We start from the raw sequence: 15,394 nt of genomic DNA on the forward strand, positions 1-15,394 counted from the left end.
ACAGCAGCCTTCCTAGTACTGTGGATTGTCCTAGTACTTTTGCATCTCACCTCATCAGCATGCTCCTGGTTTTAGCACACGTCTGAAGGTCAAAAGGCAACGTCCTGGGCTCTGATGCCAGACAGCACCTCCCTTGCAGATGGACAGCAAGCATCTCCAATGCTGGGTAGCAACCAGCTACTCTCCATCCTCAGGCAGTCTGGAGCACAGGGGTACCTTTTCTTACCTCTCGATCTGAGGCTGCCACATTCTAGCACCTTCCCAGCAGTGCTAGCACCAGCACCTTAGGAAGTTTCCTTCTTCTGGCATCTACAGCTACATTGTTTGTTCTTTGACAAGATGATTCTTCATTTCTTCTTAGGAAACGTTAATATGGGCAAGCACTTTTCAGGACAGGAAAACAACTCCAGGAAGTCCTCCTTTTGCTTCACTGAGCAGTTTTCTGCTTCTCTGCTATTAGCAGTCTTGTCTTTTCTCAGCAGCATCAGTAATATCCTGGATGCAAGATCAATTGGAGTAAAAAGTTTTGAAGACTATGCTATTTCTTGGTACTGGATTTTAATGTAAGATTCTAATGGGTAATTTTATGTTTTTCCAAACTCACTATGGAATGTGTAGGGAATTGAAGAATTGATCACGTACGTGTTTGTTACCAAACCTACTTTTAAGCTTTGCCGTAATGTTGTTATGGTTCTGTATGTGAGGTAAGGATAGCACAGCATACATGCATACAGTATGGTCTGGAGTAGCTTTTGAATATCCTACCAGGCAGAAAGCCAAGAGGTGCTGCTGTCTTCTGTTGCAGGACCCATCTGCCTGGTAATTCCAAACCTAAAAATTCTGGATTACGAGACTTTCAAACCAATTGCAGTTGCTAAATGTCGTGAGTATCTCTATAAAACACATCCCAATTTCCAAATTGATACTAGCAATATGTAGTTAAATTCATTGTAATACACAAATCCAGTGCAGCAGGCAAAGCAACTTAAAGAACAAAAACTACTGAACAGAGTTAGCTTTATCTTGCAATTCTTACTCAATAATGAGCAATTAGTAAAAATGCAGCACCAAAACAAAAGAAGTAGCTATTTTGCTGCAGCAGATCTGTGAGTATATATGCCTAAATGGCCGTTCCCTCTAGATCTGTTATTGAAATCAGACTCATGGTGCAGATTCTCTCAAAGGAGATGCTGCTCAACAGATGGGCTGGAGAGAGACTTGACCATTTTCTGAACAGACTTTCTCCATACTGAAGCCAGTTTCCCCATTTCAAATAGGATACTTTTATAAGGGATTGTTGTTACTTTTAAAGTAGTTGGGTAGAATTTTCCTCACACTTTTCACCAAATGACAGCATGCATCCAGTGATTTCTGGGCAAGCATATGAAAGTTCCAGAGTTTGGGTGATGAGAGTGAAGGCCTGATGGTGAAAGGAGGTGGGATGAAAAATCTAATATGGAATTGCTCTGTTCTTTTTATCCTACTCCCAAAGAACTGCTGCTTTCAAGGCTCAGTTTAAGGGAAGCACTCTATTAATGACGGTTGTTACCATGTATTCATTCAGTTTTGGTGTTACTAGAGCAAATCTGAAGCTAACCGTAGATAAAGGTATCTTACTACCTTGAAGAAGAGATTCAGGAACTCCAAAATGACAGTGCTTTTTTTGAGGAATGCATTCTGAATTTCAAACAAGCCATTCAGAAAGGGAACACGCATCATGCTGGGAGGCCTCTAAGGGGCTAGGACTTAAGACCAGTTTACAAAGGCTTAACTAAATAAACTGATGTTCTTTTTCTTGTCCCTCTGCCCGTCTGGCTTAGTTTGCCCAAAACATCCGGTTTTGATTGTTTGTGGTCAGGGTGACCCTTTTGTTATCTTTAGTCACTGGCTAAATAAACTGGGAACGTTCAGAAGAGAAGTTCCTGACCACAGGGAAGAAAAGGGTTTCATTTCTTTTGTGGCTGTTCTAACACAAAATTCTGATGTAACACCTCAAAGTTCTCGAGAAATGAAATGTTCTGTGAATCGTCTGAGCGGGATCTTTGTTGGATGGAACCATTGTTCCCACTGCTTTATTTGCATTGCTTTAGAAGAAACCTGCTGAGTAAAGGCCTTTTGCAGTCATTCTTTCCTTTCTGACTTGCTTTCTGGGAGTGAAATGAAAGCAAATGTTTCCTTAGCACAGACTTGATAAAGACACTGGAGATGTCCATCCTAGGGGTCCCACTGATGGCTCTGAACAGGTTCTTTTTATGGCTCACTATGCCCTGATCATTTTCTTCTCCGATGGGTAGAAAGGATCACTGGTTTTCCTCCTCAAATGAGTTCTTTTTTTTCTAGGAAAGCTCCTCAAATGTTACTTTCCTAATATTGTTTCTGTGCAAGCAGGGATTTTAAATAGAGGACATAAACCAGTAACCTCCCCACACCCAGGTATTTCTCCCATTTAAGTTTGTGTGCTGTAGACTAGGCCATGGCCTGGAAAAGGCAGTGAGTTGGTCAGCCAGTGTAAATGACCAAACCAGACGTGTGCTGGTCCCATTCAGACACCCTGAGAACTCGGTGTACGCAGACAATTCTGGCTGTGTCCAGATCATCATATATAATCTGTCTGTTTCTAACAGCAGAGAGCCATGAGGAAATATTTCATAAGGAAGATTTTGAAATACATTTTTGCAAACCGTTCTCCTACATGAGGTGAAGGGACCCTCATTTGGAGTAAGAGGCGTGCAAGAAAGATGCTCACACTTGTTCTGCCTGGGTTTCTGTTTCTTGTCTTTCTAGTGGGCTGTTCGTTGCAATGATTGTGAGTCTGCTCTTCCTTGTGTTATTGAGGTTCACAGCTGGGATTCTCTTCTGGATTTTCATCTTTGGCGTGACTGGAATTATAGGTTATGGTAGGTGTAATCCTCCAGGCTCTGAGGCTGTTTTTCCTTATTGCTTGATTTTGGGCAAGGAAAGTAAGTGATTACATCAGTTAAATGCTGTAGTTGGGAGAACTAGTGCCTAGGTTTAGACTCAATTAAATGAGAAGGGCCTAAATGGCAGCGAAATTCAGTAAGAATCCAGCTGTGCTGATACTTAGCCCCAGATGTAGTAACCTGAACTATTTACCCCCAGTGTACTTAGTCCACTTGTTCTGATCTTTCTTATCTGTAGATGTGATGTTATAGCTGGCTAGTCTCGCAGTAACGCGTGTTTAGTTTTGCTTCCCTGACATGCTGAGGACAAAACGCTTCACTTGTCAAAGATTTAAATAACCCCAACCTTGTCTTGGCACTCTTCAAAAACGCTCATTTGATATTGATTGATTTTTAACAGGCATCTGGCATTGTCGCTGGGAGTACGACCATCTTAAAGGAATACCTGGATCTGAGCTCACTGTTTCTGGTACTGAATTCCAGACAGACTTGAGAGTGCACCTGCAGCTGAGGCAAACATGGTTAGCATTTAGTAAGTGCCCTTTAAACTTGGTATCCGTTAAGGGATGTTCAGAAGATTCAGTCGCTGTCTTGCTACAGTTTCTGCCTTGTTAAATCTCCTCCTCTACATATGTTGCTCATAGAAGTAATCAGAATTCACTTTCTTTGTATAGTACAAAAATCTACCTTTTCTGCAAAGCGACTAGCGTATGTGTAAGGGGCCAGAATGCAGTCGCACTAGTGATGAGAGTGAAAAAGGCTTGTGTTCCTAGCATTCTACTTCCCGTGTGTTCAGTCTTCACAATGAGGAAGCAGAAGGCAAGAACTAAGTCCCGATGAAGATAAGGAGGGGCATTTTTGTCTCAGTCTGTTTATGCCCCCTCCTGGAGGGCCCCAGAAATGAGACGAATAACTGTGCATCTTTTGTAGACCTGTTTACATTCAGGTGACTGCATTTTCTTGGAGGCTGTCCTGAGGCTGTGTAATGAACCATCACAAATGTCATCACTTCTGGTTTTCAGAAGTGCTTCAGTGCTTTCTCTTACAAGGGCAGTGTATTTAAAACAATCCTACTGGAACAAGACAAGGAGGGGCACAAGAGAGAACAAATACCTGTCAAATACTATTTGTGCTGCTGTTACTACTCTATGAGCAGGCCCGAAGGCACTAACTGATGATGAATGGCACATAGCCTAAAGCAGTGCTTCTCCCAATTGGTAGCTAAATGAATAGAGCAGTAGTTTACTCCTTTAGTCTGCTTTCTCTGCTTTGTGTCTTCAGGTAACTGTGTTGGATCATTGAGCTCAGGAGCTTCTTTGCATATTGTTGAGGCAGAGCTTTTTAGCATGCTGGCCCTAGAGAATATTAGGATTTTATTCCATCTTTCTGTGTAACTCCCCTGCCTGATACTTAGCAGCCAATGTACAGTTTATCCAGAGGTCAGTGTCACTTTCAGATGAGTGAATTGAGGTACTACTAATGGGGACAAGCTACCTTAACTTAAAAGGTCTGAACTGGGCTGAGACCAACTGCAAAGCAACCTGCCTATGTATTCCTTCATGGAGAAGCATATTAAAAATAGGTGCTGAAATGTGTGTAACAAAACCTTTGTTCTGAAGAAAGTCTGTGGCTCTGAGCACCACAGGGGTCACTTGCCACATTCAGTTCTGATGGCTAGGGGTACTGCTATCAGTACTGGGGATCGCAACTGAACATCATCTCTGACTATCTGGGTCTGGATTCTGAGGCTGTGTCAAAGCTGTGGGACCTGAAGCCAATTCCCCTGTCCCTGTGCAAACCTCCAGACGCCACGGCTGAGGGATACCTTCCCTTTGTCTTCCTCTCCCTCCACAGAACTCTTGGTTTCAGCTGGAGGAGACAGGGCCTGCTGTGTGTAACCATCCACCACTGCTGGGCTGGTTTAATTGTTGCCTAACCCTCTGAGGCACCCAGAATTAAGGGATGTGTCTCAGGGTGAGAGGAGGTGTGCTTCAGGCATTTAAGACTCTGCCTTCTCGAGGTGGAGTCCAGAGAATTCTTTTGCTTCCTATTGCAGCAGTAGGATTTGAAGTGACACAAATAAAAATCAGAGAGAAGCCAACTCTTTAAACAAGATCTGGGTTATGAATCAAACACTGCTCACAACTAAGAGAGGAAATGTTTCGGGACATGGTGCTCTCAGCTCTCTAACCTCAGAGCAAGTTTGTGTGATTCCAGCATCACAGCTGGAAGGTGAAAATCATTTGACCAAAACTGGACAAAAAAAAACCCAAAGCCCCTTTGTTTTCAGAAGTGCTTCACAAAGCCTCTTTGTTTTTTTTGACAGGAATGAGGGGAAAGGAGCTCACGCCAAGCTAACGCTCAGACGAGCCTGTTGATTTAAGTACACGTAAATGTTAAAGGAGTATGTATCAGAAAACTGCACTCTTCAGGCAAAGTTGACTCTTCATCTCCTTTTTATTTGTTGTATCTAAATACCACGGATGAGCAGCATTAGAGTATAAACGTGCAAAATGCTTGTTATGAAAAGCAGAATTTGTTAGGGGTGTACTGGCAGGGTGGTGCCCATTCTGACAAACTCTGGGCATGTAGAATTTCCCCCCCCAAAGCTATGAAATGGGGTTGATGATTGGCAGCTGCAGTGAGAGAAGGAAAGAGCTGCTCCAGCAGGGAATTCTATGGAGTTCATGAACAATAGTGCAAAACACAAGGGGTGGGGAGAGGGGGGAATTACAGAGGCAGCCTATTGGTTTGGTTCTTCATAAACCTAACTTTTGTGTGTTTCCAGGGGTAATACTTTATGGTGCTGAGGTCATAATCATACTGATGCTGATCTTCCTAAGGAGTCGGATCCTGATCGCCATTGCATGGTGCTTATAAGAGATTTCTTGTTTGCAGTAAGAGATTTCTTATCTCCCTTACTGCCTTAAGAGTACAGATGCTGTTAGCGGCCCCATGAATCCTGGGTGAAAGGAGGTGTGTGCCCAGTGTGGGGCACTGTTAATAGGAGCCTAAGAGCTACAGCTGCCAGCTTTGCTCTGTCATTGGATTGTCTCCAGAGAGACATATACTAGTGGTAGAGGAGTGGTGTTGTTTTGGCTGGGGCTTTTAATTTAGGAAAGACCTTTTTTTCTGGAAATGCATAAGTCTGCAGAGGGAAAAGGAGAATTCCACGAGTAGACATTGTGATGTGGTGTGGTCCAAGGCTCTTCTTTTCAGCTCTGCTTACAAAGGAAAGCAGAGCAGGATGTGAGAGTTGGGAGGCCTCTTCATTTTGTGTTTTCTGAAATCTGGATAGGCTTTATTCACAGTGGTTCCTGGTTTATCCAGTGCCAACTCTTAGTTGTGGTTTGAGTTTGGTTTAGGTTTGTTTTAATGGGAACATAAGAAAGGAGAAATGGATTTAACACGCCCTTGGATTTAATTGCAAATGAGCTAAGGCCTTGAGGGCCTCGGAAGTAGAGCTCTGTTAGAGCACATGGAGTTAGCTCTGAGTTTCTCTGTGTGCACTTGCTTGTAGTTTTCTGCCCTCTCTGTTGATGTTATGGTTCTCAGGAGTCAGGGTTTAGGATTTTTGTAATGGGATTGGGAAATGCTGAGGTTCTGCCTTCAGCCAAGTACCTGTTTCCTGTCTTACGCTACTGTGCAGTCAAAGCATTGCAATTAATTTTGGCAGGACTGAATTATCCTCTTCAGTTCCTGTTCATGACAATACAGGAACACTGTTAACGCTCTGCAGCACTTTTGTTCACAACCTTGACAGGTAGAAGGATTTCAGGAAGTTCATAAACTTCCTGCTGGGAAGTGCTAACATTCTGTAGTTTTTCAGCAGCAGGGAAAGGTCACTTGAGGGTGATGGTTTTACTCTCCTGCCTAATGCATGAGGTGAAGCTCTGTGTGCAATTCCTGGAAACCTAACAGCCCATGCCCTGTGTTCGGGAAGGTGCAAACCAAGCTGCTAATGACTGGAAATTAAATTGCATTTTTCAATACCTTTTAACTCCTCTTTCAAAACTACTGCAATTGTCTTGAAATCCATAGGGGCAAACAGTTAACAGTCGTTACTCCATCCATGGTGTCTGTGGAAACCAAGGGGCCTATCGTGACCTGCTGCACGCTGCTAGTACGTAGTGACTGTTTCTGCTGTGTACCTCTACTGGACTTCTGCATTTCCAGACTCAGACAGAAATGGATGTGTTGCTCTTCAGCTCCTGATTGCACATGAGGGTTTGCACATGGCAAATTGATAATGTTGATTGTAGTGCTGCTGATAAAAGCGGAGTGGTAGAAATGGCAAAGTGAAGATGTAAAGACATCTGAAGAAAGAGCCTGCAGTATTCTGAGATCCCAGCTCTAGATTATGCTGCCACTATCAATGAGTAGCTCAGAGTCAAAAGGATGATGCTAGAAGAGGACTGAAAAAAAAAGCTTCTTTCTTAAATTGCTGCAGCTTACTGACATGTTTTGTTTCTTTCACAGGACTGCTGGCTATATAATGTCTGTGTTGTTCTAGCCAATCGTCACCTTCATACTCATTGCAGTTTGTATTTCCTATGAGGCTGTGACAGCTGTGTATCCTTCTATCTGTGTACCTCTCTGGAGGAACAGTCTTCTGGTCTACAAGACCGGGTAAGTCTCTGCTTTCACCTTAGCCAAACCAGTGTTAAAAGGGCTATTTGGTCACTTGGCACTTGCTGCACAGGTGCACTCCTCCTCAGTGGCCATTTGCGTGTGATGTACCAACTGGATAGTGAATTCAATGTCATTAGAAAGAACTGGACTAAAACCCATGCCGAGGTAGAGGATCATACAAGGTCTTTTATACTACATAAGGTTGGCTTCAAGGGGTAAAAAAGGAACCTCAGCAAAGAGTGACTATGCCCTTTCTTGGCTGTATGCTCTGTGAACCTGATGTTAATGGTCGCTTAGTTATCTTGGGTGGGCTCCACGTGTGTTTTGTACAGAATAATGTAGGGAAGGAGTGAGAGAACACAGAGCGCCTGGAGTCCTCTGAATTGCCTGACAGGAGCCATTGTCTGTCCCTGGAAAGGCAAGGCTTTGGTAAAGTGTCAGAAAGGGGACAGTCATGTTTTGCAAGCAAATTGTTCTTTGTCATGCAAAGAGGGCCATGGCATACAGCTCTGGGATGAAGTCTGCCTGAGTTCTGTAAGTAATGAAAGTATTCAGTCTTGTCTGTGGCCCTTCATACCCATCTCTGCATAGCAAGAGCGTTTTTCTGTGAGCGGCACAAGTGTTTTAGAGCTTGTGGTTACCCCCTGCAGACTCCTGAGTTGCTCAAAGCCCACAGCTCTGGGATTCCTCCTTCAAAAACCTCATTCAGTTTTCTGGCTACATCAGGAGGACCTGTGTATAAAGTAATGGCTAATCCAACACCATGCAAGTATGCAAAGCTGACTTGTGACCCAGAGGGAGGTGTTACAAATACTTCCCTGCTGTGAGAGCTATCCTAATTGTATTTCTTAATCGCTGTTAAATGCAGTGTGAGAAAATGTGCGTACCTTAAGTAATGATTCCTCATGTTAAATCTGAAAATAGTGCTTCGTGTTCAGCTAAGACTCCTTTGTTCAAAGCAATTTAGAGCTATGAAGCATTTTCTTTCTGCAGTGTCCTGTTAGCAGGTGAGTATCAACCAGCCTCATTTTCTGGGTGAGAAAAGAAGACGCAGAAATAGAGGTTTATTTGGAAAAGTGTTCCTGAATTCATGAGGATTTCTGGTTTTGTGGTTCTCAAAAGGCAGTGGAAGAATTTGAAAGCTGTGCCTCAGACTTGCCCAAAGAGCAGCCAGGTTTCAAAGCAGAGGCTTGGCTGCTTTTGCACAGTGATGACCTTTATGGAGCTCCAGAAATACTTGTCTTTTGACTTGAGTGTGGGGTTGAATTGAAGTGTTTCTTGAAAACTAGAATTATTTATCAAATGTTATAGCAAGGTTATTTTCAGGTGTTTAAATGTCAATGCACTGCTGTGGTTAGGTACATCCCAGACAATTCCCCAGCATCCTGATGCCCGAACACTAAAAAGAAAGGGATTAGGAACTGACTGGTTTTATTTAACGCCCAAACTGAGCAAACGCATGAATTGAACAAGAGAAGTGAGGAAGAGTAATTTCATGTAAAGACTGCTCCTGTTTAAATACCGTGAGATGGGTAAGGGAAGCTGTGGCAGCTTGTACAGAATGGCTCAGCTCAGTTGATTTCAGGTCGGTTGTGCTGATTTGCACAAGCCTCTGGTTTTGACTTACCCTCTGGTTTTCAATTGTTCTTATTTCCTCAAAATTACTTTTTATGTGAGCAGCTTTTCTTTAATGAAACGGAAGCGTTTGTGTATCTTAAAAGTATATTTCTGACATTCAAATTCCATATCTCTAGGTTTCAGTCGTGTGGTAAGCAGCACTGTTTGCCAACCGTATAAACACCTGCATAGGACATGAGTCCTTATATATGCAAACGGGTTACATAGTACTGGAGTGCAGTGTTGAATGATCTAATGAGACATCAAGCAGAATGATGTGATTTGTATGAAGCTGCTAAATTTCAGAGCCTGTGGACACAGGATTCAGTGCTTATCATTGTGGTGTTGATTTCTCTTCCCGGACAGGCTTTTAGCACAACCAAGGTGACTGAACTGTGTGCAGGTGCTCAGCGTACTTTTGCTTTTTATGGAGGAGAAAGCCCGTACCTGAGTACCTCTTCATCTTCCAGGTAGCCGATGCCTTTGTCTTTCTCTGGCTGGTGAACTTTGCAGTTGCGCTGGGTCCACGGACCCTTGCTGGTGCCTTTGCCTCTTGTTCCTGGGCCTCTGGCAAACCAGCTGATGTTCCACTATGGCCACTCTTCATTGGAACAAGCAATGCGGTGAGACTGTGGGGCTGGACGTGAGCCCTGTCACATATCCAGCAAGTGCAGGTTTTACATGTAGGGAAGCCATTCTGCAGATGCTGCAGCCCCCCCGACCCGACTGCCGCCCCCGCAGCACGCGCACACACACGTGTGCACCTATGGTCTGAGGTGTCATGAGCCCAGAGGGCTGAAAAGCATTTCTCTTAGACTGTATGATTTATAATGGTAAGAGAGATATGTAAGCATTTCTATTATTATTATGGATAATTTTAATTATGTATATTTTTATATAATTATATATATTCTATAATTATAAAACCTTCCTTACGTGTTCATGTGAAACTTTGAGCCTTGAGACTTTTGTTTGCATTTCATGATTTTTATGAGGGCGCATTTCATTAAGGAGCCAACCCAAACCAGACTGGGATTCTGAGATTCTGTGATTTTGTTCCATACCTTTAGCACTGGATGTAATTCTTAAATAATGGGCAGAATGAACCACAGATTCCTTCCAGTGCCAGTTATGTTAGTAGGGGTAAGACTGGAAAAGTAAATTGTGTTTTCTTCACCAGTGTCAGGAAACATGACCAAATTCAGGTTCCTCTTCATGCTGCAACAACAACAACCACCGCATCTTCAGGACCTGCGCATGCATCTTGTTCCAGTGCTAAGTAGTGCAGTTAGTAACTACTGCTTGTGTCATAGCTACAGAAGATCCATCATGCCTCAAACCTTAAATGGTGCCAGGTGTGGGCATATATGTAAGAGCACCAAGTTTTTACAGTGATGCCTCTATCTTCTCTCTGGCTTTTTAATTTTACTGAGAACTAACTTAGTACCTTTCTGGCCTAGTTTTAGTTGTCAGTAAAGTCACTCTTTCCAGTTGTCTTCCTATTTTCTCAGTAGCCTTTGATCTGTAAGGATCCGTACCAGCAGCTGTGGCTATCAGCTTCAGTGTTTCTAGTGACTTTGCTGCTGCAGACTCTAACCAGGAAAATACTGAAAACCTCTTGATAGCCTTCATGACATGATGTGATGTGGCTTGTTCTTCAGGTGGCGCCATGTCTTGAATGCAGACATCTGCTGCCAGTGACTACACCCACTTGCATTGGATGGGAGTCACCAATAGCTCCACAGGTGCAGCCCCAAAGCAACATCTGCATAAAGGTAATTGAGAATAAATCTAACAAAAGAGCAATTTACCTCCTGGCATGCATGTTTCTAACAGGTGACTTCTGTAAAAATAGTTTGATCCAGCTGGGGTTTCTCTAATTGCATTGTGAGAGCTTTAAGGGTTAATAGGATTCAAACCACCTTGAATAGAAATAAGCATTAAAGGTAAACCACGTAAGCTGAGGAAGGCATCTTGAAGAGCACAGGAGGCAGTTGTGTGAAAGACAGGACACGTGCACTTGTGTTCAGTAGGGAGGTATTCTGTGATTCTATCATTTATGGCCTTAGTAGTACTGAGCATTTCATTAAATGCGTCCTCATTACTCTGCTTCCCTCAGTTGATTGTAAGTGCTTGGCACAGATGGGCTGGCAGGACTGGGGCAGTGGGGAGATGCCCAAAAGGCTCAAGCGCCGCAGTAGTCAGTGATCCAAAAGTGCTGGTGGGCTTAACTAGACAAAATCTACCCTCCAGAATGCTCCTTACCCAAGGAGCAGACTCATGATTCTCAGCTCTGGTGGAATCTGGCTTGTGAGATACAGTGACTGTGCTCGGGCACCCTCATGGGGATATGAATCATTTTCCTTGCAGACAGTGGTCTTGCTGCTTTGTGTGAGTGCAGTGGCTGTTCACAGTTTGCAGATACCATGTGAAACGCATTCTTTCTCTACTCAAAAGGGCAAAGTAATTTGTCAGGCGTGTGGCACGTGAAATCTTCACCATAAACACTGTGTGACTTGTGCAAGCAGGCTGCCTGAAATACAAGCGCTGAGGCTTCTTGCATCAATCACAGCAGGGTTAATCAAATCAAAGCACAACATTCTTTTTCTCTGGAAAACTGAAGTCATAGCCCTGTGTCCCTGTTATAAAAGCAGAGATGGCCTCCCTCATGGGGTATTCAGGGCCCATACTCCCACAGAACCTCCATCACAAATGTCCAGCTCAACAGAAGCGTACCTTTGAGTTCCTCCTGTGGAAGTCAGGACTGTGTGTGCCACTGTGAAAGCTGAGAAGGCTCTTAGAAAATGGGTAGTCTTGGCTCCAAGAGTTTTGTTTTGTTCAGATTATTTTCAGTTGCAGTAGAAAACTTGAGTGTCTGTATCAGGAAGACAATTTTGGTTGTTTTCCATTATTTTGTGAAAAGAAAATATTCTTTTACATTATTTTTCTTATCTCCATTTTCGTCTCCATCTCTATGTGCATACCACTCCTGTGCTTGGATTTGGCTGTGACTGTAACGGATGGGAACCTCGCTGAGAGTTGATTCCCTCTCCTGACTGAGAGACAACCCAGTGTGGGTTTTTCACAGTGTATTTGGCAGAGTCCATGTGTGTCTGTTCATGGTGACTGTTTGTCGGAAAGAGGCAGGAAACCATGAGGGTGCAGCTGTTCCGTGAGCTTCCTGCTTGGGCACGCTGGGCCACCTGGCCAGTGCTGTCAGTGTGACCAACACTGAGATGATGAGGAACTGCACGGGCCCACGAGTAAACAGTGGCAGAGCTGGCATAAAGCCCCTTGTGTTTCTAAGGGTACAAAAGCAGGAGCCTCTTGTAGCTGACTCCGAGGCCTCACCTATGTGTGGATGGACCTCGTAGGAACTTTCCTGATTACCTGAGTCTCCCGGCAATGGCTGCAATGGGGCTTCCCAGCTGAAGTGTGGGCCTGGAGGATGGTTTGATGATGGCTGGTGATGTCTTTCTTCTAAGTCTCTGGTCTCTCTATGCAGTATTGATTCGATGCACTGCTAATTGTCATCTGTACTTTACTTATATACATGTACACAATTTGTTTTACTGTACTTACTTACTGTATAGAATTATCTACCCACTTTGCTTTACTGTGCTTGTTTGCTTTAGTGTGCTGGTTTAATCCACTGTGCATGTTGTACAGCGAGTGTGTGATCATTTTGTTGAGTACCCTGCCTGTCAGCAGAACACTTGTGTACCCAGCAACCTCCCTGCCTCTCTTACAGACACCAGGTCCTGCTGCTTTCCCCAAGGTGGAACTGGACGTCTACGGAAAAGGACCTACCATGTACAGGATGGAACCAAAAGCATCCTTGGAGGAGACAAAACAGCGAAGGGAGGGCCAGCAGCCTGCCGCCCAGGCAAGGTAAGGCAGCCTGCCCACCTCTCCTCCTCTGCTTCGCAACTACCAGCCTTTGAGCATCCCCACCTTCTGTTGGGGCTTCTGAGAACACACGACCACCTTAGTGGAGTGACCAGCGACAGGACAGCAGGCCTGCTCCCCTGCCTTGGCCCAAAGCTGAGCAGAGGGAGGCCAAGCAACACATCTTTGCCTCTCCACTAGCTCAGCTGTTAATTAGTCTCAGCTATAAACATCATGCAGGCATGGGCTTAACTTTATTGAAGTTTGCACATAGACCTGCAACAAAATAAAGTGATTGAGATTGAGTGAAGTTTCCATCGAGTGACAACAAAACATAAAATGAAGCAGTGTGAGGAGGGGCATCTGTAGCAAAGATGGATTTTATTGTTTAAGTGAAAATTGGATGTTCTGGGCCAGTGGTGCCCTGTGGCAGCTTCTCACAGCTGCAGCTACATGACAGCTGACACAAAGGGCTGTGAGCAGCTGTAGCCTGTTAGGAGCAAGTGGAAGTGAAGCCGGAGTTAGTGTATGTAAGGAATGGAAGGAGAGCAGAGACAACTCCTAATTCAAGGGTATTGCCAAAGGTTAATGTTGCTAATTCAGGCTGTGGCTGATGACAAAGGCCGTGGAAGCAGTCCTGGCTCAGCTGGAGGAGTTCACCCTCTGGTTGCTCAAATGCATGGTGTATTTGGGTCACTGGTAATGCCGTCTTTTGTAAAGCCAGCTTGTTTCAGATGTCAAAGGGAGAAATAGAAATGTATGAGGACTTGAAAGGTGAACAGTGGCAGGGAACTCAAATTATCTACCTGTGAAAAAGATGAAAAGGTAAATATTAAGGTAACAAAAGATCCAAGAGATCTGAGGCTTTTTCTTTCTCCACCTGTGTTTCTCTGGGCAAATCATGTACTCCCCAATCTAGAGGTGTCATTGCACCAGTGAAAAATCCTAAGCTTGAGACAGTCAATGGTTAGTTGAGAAGCTTTCAAAGAAGTGTGTTGGTTAGCCAGTGCTTGGAACCAGCTGTGGAGTGTGGCAGACATGCAGGTATGACTAGCATAAGCAACTGTGGTTGATCAGAGAGTTTACTGTTTCTGCTTGAGTCATTCTTCTGGGTACTGTGAACCCAGGTGTAGCAGGGATGCTCTGTTGATATGAATCAACCCTACCAGTAGTTCAGTTTTATTAAAAATGAAGGTCACTGGACATTTGATGGTCAAGGGAATATTAGCTTCAAACTTGTCCAGACCTTGGGAAAACTTAGAATCATAGAATAGTTAGGGTTGGAAAGGACATTAACATCATCGAGTTCCAACCCCCCTACCATGGGCAGGGACACCTCCCACTAAACCATTCCACCCAAGGCTTTGTCCAACCTGGCCTTGAACACCGCCAGGGATGGAGCATTCACAGCCTCCCTGGGCAACCCATTCCAGGCCCTCACCTGGAATTTCTTCCCTATATCCAGTCTAAACTTCCTCTGTTTAAGTTTGAACCCGTTACCCCTTGTCCTATCATTACAATTCCTACTGAAGAGTCCCTCCCCAGCATCCCTATAGGCCCCCTTCAGATACTGGAAGGCTGCTCTGAGGTCTCCACGCAGCCTTCTCTTCTCCAGGCTGAACAGCCCCAACTTTCTCAGCCTGTCTTCATACGGGAGGTGCTCCAGTCCCCTGATCACCCTCTTGTCCCTCCTCTGGACTTGTTCCAACAGTTCCATGTCCTTTTTATGTTGAGGACACCAGAACTGCACACAATGCTCCAGGTGAGGTCTCACAAGAGCAGAGTAAAGTGGCAGGATCAGCTCCTTTGCCCTGCTGGTCACGCTCCTTTTGATGCAGCCCAGGATACGGTTGGCTTTCTGGGCTGGGAGTGCACACTGAAGTCAGCTCATGTTCATTTTCTCATCGACCAGCACCCCCAGGTCCTTCTCCACAGGGCTGCTCTGAATCTCTTCTCTGCCCAACCTGTAGCTGTGCCTTTACTTCATAAGTAGTGATCAAATTCTTGGCCGGTTCATATTTGCATGAGTGTACTGAACTCCCCAGCTGCAGGTCTATCCATAAATTACCCCTTGAGCTTTCCTTGATAATGAAATCAACACTTTAAATGTGGACTTTTTAACCATACCATATTGATGTTGTCAGATCTAACTGATATTCGTACACAAAGTGGATAGTTAGATAAAAACTGAGAGGACTTATTCTCTATTACTGGCAGTTTTTCCAAAAAAGGTTTGCTGGGTTTCTAGTGTAAGGAAAGCAGTAGAAAACACTGTTGGCATATGTTGCCCCTACTTTGCAGCACGTTGAACCCCCAGGCAACTCTTAAACGTCAAT

The 15,394-nt window shown here is 44.3% G+C and overlaps 1 long non-coding RNA gene across 1 annotated transcript; it reads left to right on the forward strand.

Annotated features, from left to right (window-relative positions):
• The first annotated feature begins 468 nt into the window (after positions 1–468).
• On the forward strand, positions 469–3,582 carry LOC133279393 (uncharacterized). Its single transcript, XR_009746877.1, has 3 exons — positions 469–563; positions 2,785–2,897; positions 3,322–3,582. It is a non-coding gene; the product is annotated as an uncharacterized LOC133279393 (long non-coding RNA).
• Positions 3,583–15,394: the final 11,812 nt, after the last annotated feature.

This window comes from Pezoporus flaviventris, unplaced genomic scaffold, assembly GCF_033815535.1.
Source record: "Pezoporus flaviventris isolate CSIRO_AGI_PZ_B2104156 unplaced genomic scaffold, CSIRO_AGI_Pfla_v1 ptg000074l, whole genome shotgun sequence".
NCBI classification, from domain to species: domain Eukaryota; kingdom Metazoa; phylum Chordata; class Aves; order Psittaciformes; family Psittacidae; genus Pezoporus; species Pezoporus flaviventris.